The sequence below is a fragment of the Solanum pennellii genome, chromosome 8 (genome assembly GCF_001406875.1).
Source record: "Solanum pennellii chromosome 8, SPENNV200".
Lineage (NCBI taxonomy): Eukaryota > Viridiplantae > Streptophyta > Magnoliopsida > Solanales > Solanaceae > Solanum > Solanum pennellii.
Window position 1 is genome coordinate 53,353,649 of NC_028644.1, and position 9,235 is coordinate 53,362,883.

Sequence of the window (9,235 nt, forward strand, 5' to 3'; positions counted from 1 at the left end):
ATATATATATATATATATATATATATATATATATATATATATATAGCCGATATACATATACAGTTCACCTTTCTCCCACTCTTTTCCCCCTCTTCTCCTCTCTCCTCTCTCTCCCAGTCTCGCTCGCCTCTCTCCCCCATATAACATGTAGCTACGAATTGTAATTATCAAACTATGGACTTGGAGAGTAATTAAGCTATTTTTAAGTGGTTATATATGAAAGTTTCCCTTTTAAAATTTTGTTTGTGATTGATAAAATGATTTTATATGTTCTAGAGGTAGATTCAAAATGATTATATGTGTTCAAGATAAGATTCAGAATTTTTAAATTTCTTTTGAGTAATTTTAATAAAATGGTCTTGTTTCCTCTTAGTTAATTATTTAATAAACTTTAACAATTAGATCTTATCGAGAAATTTTTTGTTTAGTTTGTCCTAATTTTATACTAAATCACACCATAACTTTCTTTTAAGTCATTTGTATGATTAATGAGTATGGTCAAGATGTTATTTAATTTATTTATCTTATTTATTTTAATTTAATTTTTTACATATGCATTTTGTTTAAATTAACCCGATCCAACCACTTGCCACCATCATTGTGAACAGTGATATACAATGGAGCTATGAAGAGCTTCAATGGAAGAAAGCAGACAAAAATAGTCATGAATTTAATGTTTTTGAAAATTTCAATACAAATTAAAGATTGAAGCAATTCAGAGCAATGTCATCCAACTACTTAAATAAAGGTATCAATAAGAATTAATTTTGAATTTGATTTTCATATTTTGTTTTATTTGCGTTACAGTACAAACAACCATGGAAATCAGTAAACTTTGTAACTGATTAGAATTATTACAAAAATAAAGAAGCAAAACACTTATTTAAAGTTCTTGAATCAATGGTTTTCTTGAATGTATTGGAATCTCAACCAGACTATTAATTTGCGTTTAATTATAGAAATTACTCAGATAGAGTGATGATAGAGATCGTAATGTTGATGATTCAGCTCAAAAATATTTTTTTTTTAATGCTTGATTTTTTTATTTTTGGTTTTCATTTCATTTCAGATAAAAAATCAAAATCTTTTTTCCCCATAGATTTTTCTTTTAAACGAAGATATCGACTAACTTTTTGATTATGTATAAGAGTTTAACATCTTTGCTTAGATTGTTTTGGTGAACTAAACAAAAATACTTTATCATAGGAGAAAAAGAAACGATGAAATAAAATGGATTGCTTTTCAACTTCTATGTTAGAGTTAAACACCTATATCTTTAATAAATTGTGTTTAACATCTTTTAGTCCATATATTTTTACTTTTAAATAGAAGAAAACAATTAGATCTTTGATTCTGCACAAGAGTTTAACATTTTGCCTTGGATTATTCATGAATGAAAAAAAAAACACTAATTTTACTGTAGAATTTCTGTTAAGGGAGGAGAAGAAACCAAGAAAATAAAATGAACAGTTTTTCAATTTATGTGCCAGATTTATACACCTACATTTTTAATAGATCGAGTTTAAAATCTTTTTGTCCAAAGATTTTTGCTTTTAAACAGAAAAAAATGTTTGATCTCTGATTCTTCACAAGAGTTTAATATTTTTTTGCCTCGGATTGTTCTCATTAATAAAAAAAAATACTAATTTTATCATAGATTTTTTGTTATAGGAGAAGAAAAATATAAGAAATAAAATAGATTGTTTTTTAACTTCTATGTTAGAGTTAAACACCTACATTTTTAATAGATCGGTTTAACATCTTTTAGTCTATAGATTTTTGCTTTTAAAAGGAAAAAAACGATTAGATCTTTGATCTGTATATGAGTTTTAACATCTTTTTGCCTTGAATTGTTTTCATAAATGAAAATGCACACATCAACTTTACTATAGATTTTTTGTAATAGGAGGAGAAGAAACCATGAAACAAAATGACTATTTTTTAATTTCTATGTTAGAGTAGATCAATACCTTAATTTTTAATAAATTGGGTTTAACATCTTTTAGATCATAAATTTTTGATTTTAAACAAAAGAAAACAATTAGATTTGTGATTCTGCACAAGAGTTTAATATCTTTTTGCCTTTGACTTGTTTTCATGAATGAACAAAACACTTATTTTACTATAGAATATTTTTTCATGGGAGGAGAAGAAATTTTGAGCAAGCATAAGGGAAACCACACCTTTTCTGAATGCAAACAGTTTGTATTTCATGGATGGAATTCTGCATATTCGTGCTGAGCTTAATATGATCAGGGAATAAATTATTTGCAGTGTTGTATATTAGTAATATCATATTTATTGATTATTTTCATATACTTTATGTTTAAAAAGTTCATGTTAATAAATATAGGATACACGGTGTGCAAAATATGTGCCCAAATTTGCACATGTATCTTAAAAACTATTATATAAAAATATTGAAAAGAAAGTATAAAAATACCACTTTGTTAATCAGTAAACACATAAAAAAAATCAATCAATCAAGATAGTCAAAATTTTAACCAATACAATTAATTTGTATTAATAATTTTTTATATATTTACACGTATATAACAGTAAGAACATATTTTATATTATATATTTATGAGTTCTGTATTTTTTCGACCCGATTCGGCCTAGCCCTGTCACTTACCATTACCACTAAGTTGCAATGAGCTCAGAAGAAATTACATGGAGAAAGGCATAAAACAAATCGTGAATTAATGCTTTAGCAAATTTTGATAAAAATTGGACAGTTGGAGCAATAGAGAAAACAAAACAAAGAAGAAAACAAGAAAATCAACTAGTAGACCAAATTTAGAGTTGCAACTAATTTGTGTTTGGCATAGATAACAAAAAACAGAACTTAATCTGATCTTCCTTTAACATTTGGATTTTTTTCTTAAATTTTTCAATTTGTGAAAAAACTCTAATGGCTTTGGATAGACAACTGAACTATTCATTTGCTTTTAGTGAGAGTCATTACTGTGGAATAATTCTCATATTTTTAATAGATCGATTTAAAATATTTTAGTCCATAGATTTTTGACTTTAAATAACGATTAACTCTTTGATTTGCACAGAGTTGAACATCTTTTTGTGTTTGATTGTTTTCATTGATGAAACAAAAACATCAATTTTACAATAGATTATTTGTTATAGGAGGAAAAGAAATTAAGAAAAAAAATAGATTGTTTTTCAACTTTTATGTTAGAGTTAAACACAGATATTTTTAGTAGATCGGGTTTAACATCTTTTTTTCTATAGATTTTTTCTTGTAAACAAAAGAGAAAGATTAGATTTTTGATTCTGCACGAGAGTTGCACATCTTTTTGCCTCCAATTGTTTTCATGAAAGAAAAAAAATACTTTTTTTATGATATAATTTTTGCTATATGAGGAGAAGAAATCAAGAAACAAAATTGATTGTTTTTCAATTTCTATGACAGAGTTAAACACCTACATTTTTAACAGATCGAGTTTCACATCTTTTTGTCCAAAATTTTTTTGCTTCTTAAGATAAGAAAACGATTAGACTTTGATTCTGTACAAATGTTTAACATCCTTTTGCCTTGAATTGTTGTCATGAATGAAAAAAAACACATTTTTACGATAGTATTTTTGTTATAGGAGAAGAAGAAACCGAGAAACAAAAAGGATTGTTTTCAGTTTTTACGTTAGAGTTAAACACCTACATTCTTAATAGATTGGGATTAACATATTTTTGTTCAAAATTTTTTGCTTTCAAAGAGAAGAAAATGATTAGATCTTTGATTCTGCACAAGAGTTTAACATCTTGTTGCCTTGGATTTCTTTCATGAATGAAGAAAAACACTAATTTTACCATAGATTTTTTGTTGTAGGAGAAGAAGAAATCAAGAAATAAAATGGACTGTTTTTCAACTTTTAATTTAGAGTTAAACCTACAATTTTAATAGATCGGGTTTAACTTTTTTAGTCCATAGATTTTTGGCTTTAAGTAGAAGAAAACAATTAGATCTTTGATTCTGTACAAGAGTTGAACATCTTCTTTTGTTGGATTGTTTTCATGAATATAAAAAAAAAATCAATTTTACAATAGGCTTTTTGTTATAGAAGGAGAAGAAATCAAGAAATAAAATGGACTGTTTTTCAAGTTCTATGTTATAGTAAACATCTCAATTTTCTTAATAGATAAGGTTTAACATCTTTTAGTCCATAGATTTTTGCTGTTAAATGGAAGAAAATGATTCGATCTTTGATTATTCAAAAGATTTTGACATTTTTTTTTCTTGGAATATTTTTCTAAATGCAAAAAAAAACAAAATTTACCATAGATTTTTTGTTACATCAAGAAAAGAAACAAAGAAATAAAGTGAATTGTTTTTCAACTTATAGGTAAGAGCTAAACACCTACATTTCTAATAGATCAGATTTAACATCTTTTAGTCCATAGATTTTTTTAAAAATAGAATAAAATGATTAGATCTTTTATTTATCACAAGTGCTTAACATCTTTTATTCCATAGATTTTTGCTTCTTGAGAAAAATTTCAACACAAAATTTTTTCAAATACTTCAAATCTTCAGCTGATATACCATTGAAAGTACCTGCTTATTCTGATGTGATTTTTAACATGATGGAGTTTTTTCGTTTGCAGTTTTGTGAATCTGAAAGGGAAAGGAGAGGGTTAGGAATTCATGGAGAGAGAAGGAAGATAATGTTGACTATGGTCAAGTGATTGGTATTAGCAAATAATCTCAACCGTCTGTTAATTTGAGGGACACATGTAGCAAAATTAACCCCCATCTGGAGAAATTGGATGAACGGGCCACTAAAAGGGAGCCGAATCCGTAATTTTATTATAGATTTTCTGTTATAGGAGGAAAAGAAACCAAGGAATAAAATGAATTGTTTTTCAATAAGTAGGGTTTATAACATCTTCTAGTTCATAAATTTTTGATTTCTAATCATAGATCTGAAAATAATTTTTTCACTTGAAAATTCTTTTTTTGTTAATAGATGAAAAAGGTATGTTATCCAATCCAAATGGGGTGAAAACAATGTAGATGATTCACATAGCTAAATTTAACTAGCTTAGACTGAAATTACAGAAGTAGTTATTATGTGAAAAACAATTTACAAGTTTAAGGTTTTCTCCCCTTGCATGCGATGTGATTGCATTTTCGTTATAAATACAACTGCTGCAATTTTTATCTTCAGTTTAGGATATTTTTTTTTTTAAAAAAAGGTAAGAACATTTTTATATGGTCATGTTTGATGATGAGACGTATGAGATATAACTTGAAATGGTTATTTGGGTGTTCTGCACTGTTAATTAATTATGTCTTGAAAAACTCTTCATTTTTATCTATGAATCTTACATATGATCCACCTTTAACCTCATATTTTAAAAAAATTCAATTCAAATGCATATAGATTCTGCTTGATTTGCCTCTATCAGGAACGTCACATTATGTTTTTTGGTCGTTATAACTAGGCAATCCCATATTATATCTCTTAAACGTGTTTAATATGATAAAAGTCATTAAAATATATATATTTTGAAATGACAAGTAAATTTTGTAAATAGCACCATATACTAAAATTAGTAAATAGAATGATCTAATATTGTTTTGCTAAACCATTAATTGGAAAAAGTAATAATATGAAATAAAAGTTCCCAGTAATCGCCCACAAGGCTGTAACATTTTTAAAATACATAGATGAATTAATACATTATGATTTGATATTTTAATGTTCAATTTATGAGTATGGATAAGATGTCACTCAATTTATTTATTCTATTTTTTTCTTTAATTTGTCTTAGAAAGATTTTCGTTAAATTTTTGATAATTTTATAATTTTAATTTTTCATGTAATATGTTCAAGGTCGCAAGATATGCATATTTTTATTTTAATTTAATATATATTGGAATAAGTCTTTTTTTTTTTTAAAAAAAAATTAGTTTGTAATTGATAAAATGATTAAAGTGTTTAAAGTGTTTCAATCTACATTCAACCTTCGGCAATCAATTACACACATAAAAAAATTGGACTATTGGAGCAATAGAGGCATTTCAACAATCCAAAGAAGAAAAAGGTATTAATTAGCAGACCAAATTTTGAGTTCTCTTGTGTAAAGGACATCAAATTTTGAGTTCTCTTGTGTAAAGGACAAAACATTACTAAGTCCATTTTGTAACTGATTTTGTGATTTGGCATAAATAAATTTTAAAAAAACAGATTTGAAATACACAGTGTTTTCTCAATTTGGTCTTCCTTTTACATTTGGTTTTTTTCTTAAATTTCTCTGCATTGATTTAATTTGTGAAAAAAACTCTAATGACTTTGGTACACAACTGAACTATTCATTTGCTTTTAATGAGAGGAATTACAGTGAAATAATAATATGCAATAGAACTATGAAGAAGTTCTTCAATGGACGAAAGCAAAATAAAAATAAAAATAAAAATCAGAGAGTCACAAATTTAATACTTCTAAAAGTTTCGATACAAATTAGAGATTTGGAGAAAATTCAGAGCGATGTCATCCAATTACTAAAAGAAGAAGAAAACAAGAAAAAAGGTATCAATTAGAAGAACTAATTTTGAATTTGACTTTCATATTTTGTTTTATTTGCGTTAAAAGATAAATTGTCATGGAATCAATAAACTTTAAACATTGTAACTGATTAAGATAATTACAAAAACAAATATGCAAACAATTATTTGAAGTGCTTCAATCAGTGGTTTTCTTCAGTTCTAACCTGCATTTCTCCTAATTTTCTCTATGGAAAAAACTTTGTTCTTTGATTCAATTGTGATAATGAATTCTCTTCTTACTTCGAATGTATTGAATCTCAATCGTGTTAGGACCGGAAATAAGCAGGTGTAAATGCGGAAGCTAGCAATGCAAACCTCGAAAGATCACGAGTAAGAAGACAACGAGAAATATACCAAAAGACACAAAGATTTAACGTGGTTCGGTCAATCGACCTACGTCCACAAAGGAGATGAGCAATCCACTATCAATATGAAAGTACAAAATACAGATGGAAACAACCTCAACCAATTCACTCGGAATACATGGAGGTTCACACAAGTGATAACGTATCAAGCTTGTGACCCACAAATTCTCCCTCTAACCAAAACTCTCAAAGTCCTTAAGACTACATTGTGAATGCTGATTAAGTTAGAAGGAACATGCCTCTATTTATAGAGTCCTAAACCTTTTCCTACAAGAAAAGGATTAGTCAATCCAAAACCTTTTCCTAAAAGGAAAACCTATTTATGGTAAGAAATTTAGGGCAAATAAAACCCAACAAATCTCCCCCTTGGCCTGAATTTCTGACAAAATAAATTTGTCCACCTTCTTCACTTAATCTTCAACAACTTGCTTCTCCTCTCCATAATCTCCTTTGCAAAATTTATGTCTCAACACAGAGAACCTCTCTGAAACAATTTCTCCAACAAAATCTTCATTACTATCAAAAAGGTTGCAGCTAAAACTACACCCGTCAAGATGAACACCTCTTTCTAACTTGGTTCAATCATCGATCATCGCACCACTGAACCTGACTCCATCATTGAATCTGGCTTCGATACCACTTGTTAGGATAAAAAATAAGCAGGTGTAAACTCGGAAGCTAGCAATGCAAACCTCAAAAGACCACGAGTAAGAAGACAACGAGAAATATACCAAAAGACACAAAGATTTAACGTGGTTCGGTCAATCGACCTACGTCCACAAAGGAGATGAGCAATCCACTATAAATATGAGAGTACAAAATACAGAGAGAAACAACCTCAACCAATTCACTCGGAATACATGGGAGGTTCACACAAGTGATAACGTATCAAGCTTGTGACCCATAAATTCTCTCCCTAACCAAAACTCTCAAAGCCCTTAAGACTACATTGTGAATGCTGATTAAGTTAGAAGGAACATGCCTCTATTTATAGAGTCCTAAACCTTTTCCTACCAGAAAATGGATTAGTCAATCCAAAACCTTTTCCTAAAAGGAAAACCTATTTATGGTAAGAAATTTAGGGCAAAATAAAACCCAACAAATCGGACTTTGAGTTTGTGTTTAATAATAGGAATTACTTAGATCGAGTGCTGATGATAGATATCGTACCAAATTCGGTGGAGCTCAAACCAGAAGGTTACTAGAGTATTGATGATTCAGCCTGGAAAGGCAAGCGTAAGAGAGAAGAAATCAAAACAAGAAGAAATGGTTTGCTTTTCTCAATTTTAAATTAGGTTTTAGTTGCTTTTTTTTTTTCCAGTTTTGGGTACATTTTTGGTGTGAGAAAAGAAAAAAAAATCATGAGATGTTTGCTTATTTGAATGCTTGATGATTGGATATTTTGCAAAAAAAATTTTCTAAACCGAAGAAAACTATTAGATTTTAGCCTTTGTTTGTTTTAATGAATGAGAAAAAACACATCGAGGAGAAGAAATACCTACATTTTTAATAGATTGGGTTTAACATCTTTTAGTCCATATTTTTTTGCTTTTAAACAGAAGAAGAAAATGATTATATCTTTGATATTGCACAAGTGTTTAACATTTTCTAGTCCATAGGTGTTTGCTTTAAATCAGAAGAAAATGATTAGATGATTTTTACCTGTCCTGAGAGCAATTTCAGTATAAAATTTTTCCAAGTACTTCAAATTTTCACCTGATATATCATTGAAAGTACCTGCTAGTCCTGATTTGATTTTTAACTTGCTAGAGTTTTTCAGTTTGCGATCTTTTAGTTTGAGGGATACGTGTGGCAAAACTAACTACAAACTGGATGACCTGGACAACTGTGCCATTGGAGGGGAGCCAAATTTCTAATTTTACCATAGATTTTTGTTATAAGCGAAAAGAAACCAAGAAATAAAATGGATTGTTTTTTTCCAATAGATAAGGTTTATAACATCTTTTAGTCCATAAATTTTTGATTTCTAATCATATTTCTGAAAATTATTTTTTTCTCTTGGAAATTCCTTTTGGTTAATAGATGAAAAGGGTAGGTTTTCCAATCCAAATGGAGTGGAAGCAATGTAGATGATTCATATAGCTAAATTCAACTAGCTTAGACTGGAATTATAGAAGTAGTTGTTACGTGAAAGATAATTTACAAAATTTGGGGTCTTTTTCCCTTGTGTGGGATGTAGGGATGACAATGGGACCGTGTAGGGCGGGGCGGTGCGGGTTGTGTTTAATCAGAAATTTTTTTAATCTGCCCCGCATAGCAACACTTTTCATAGACGCCCCCCCCC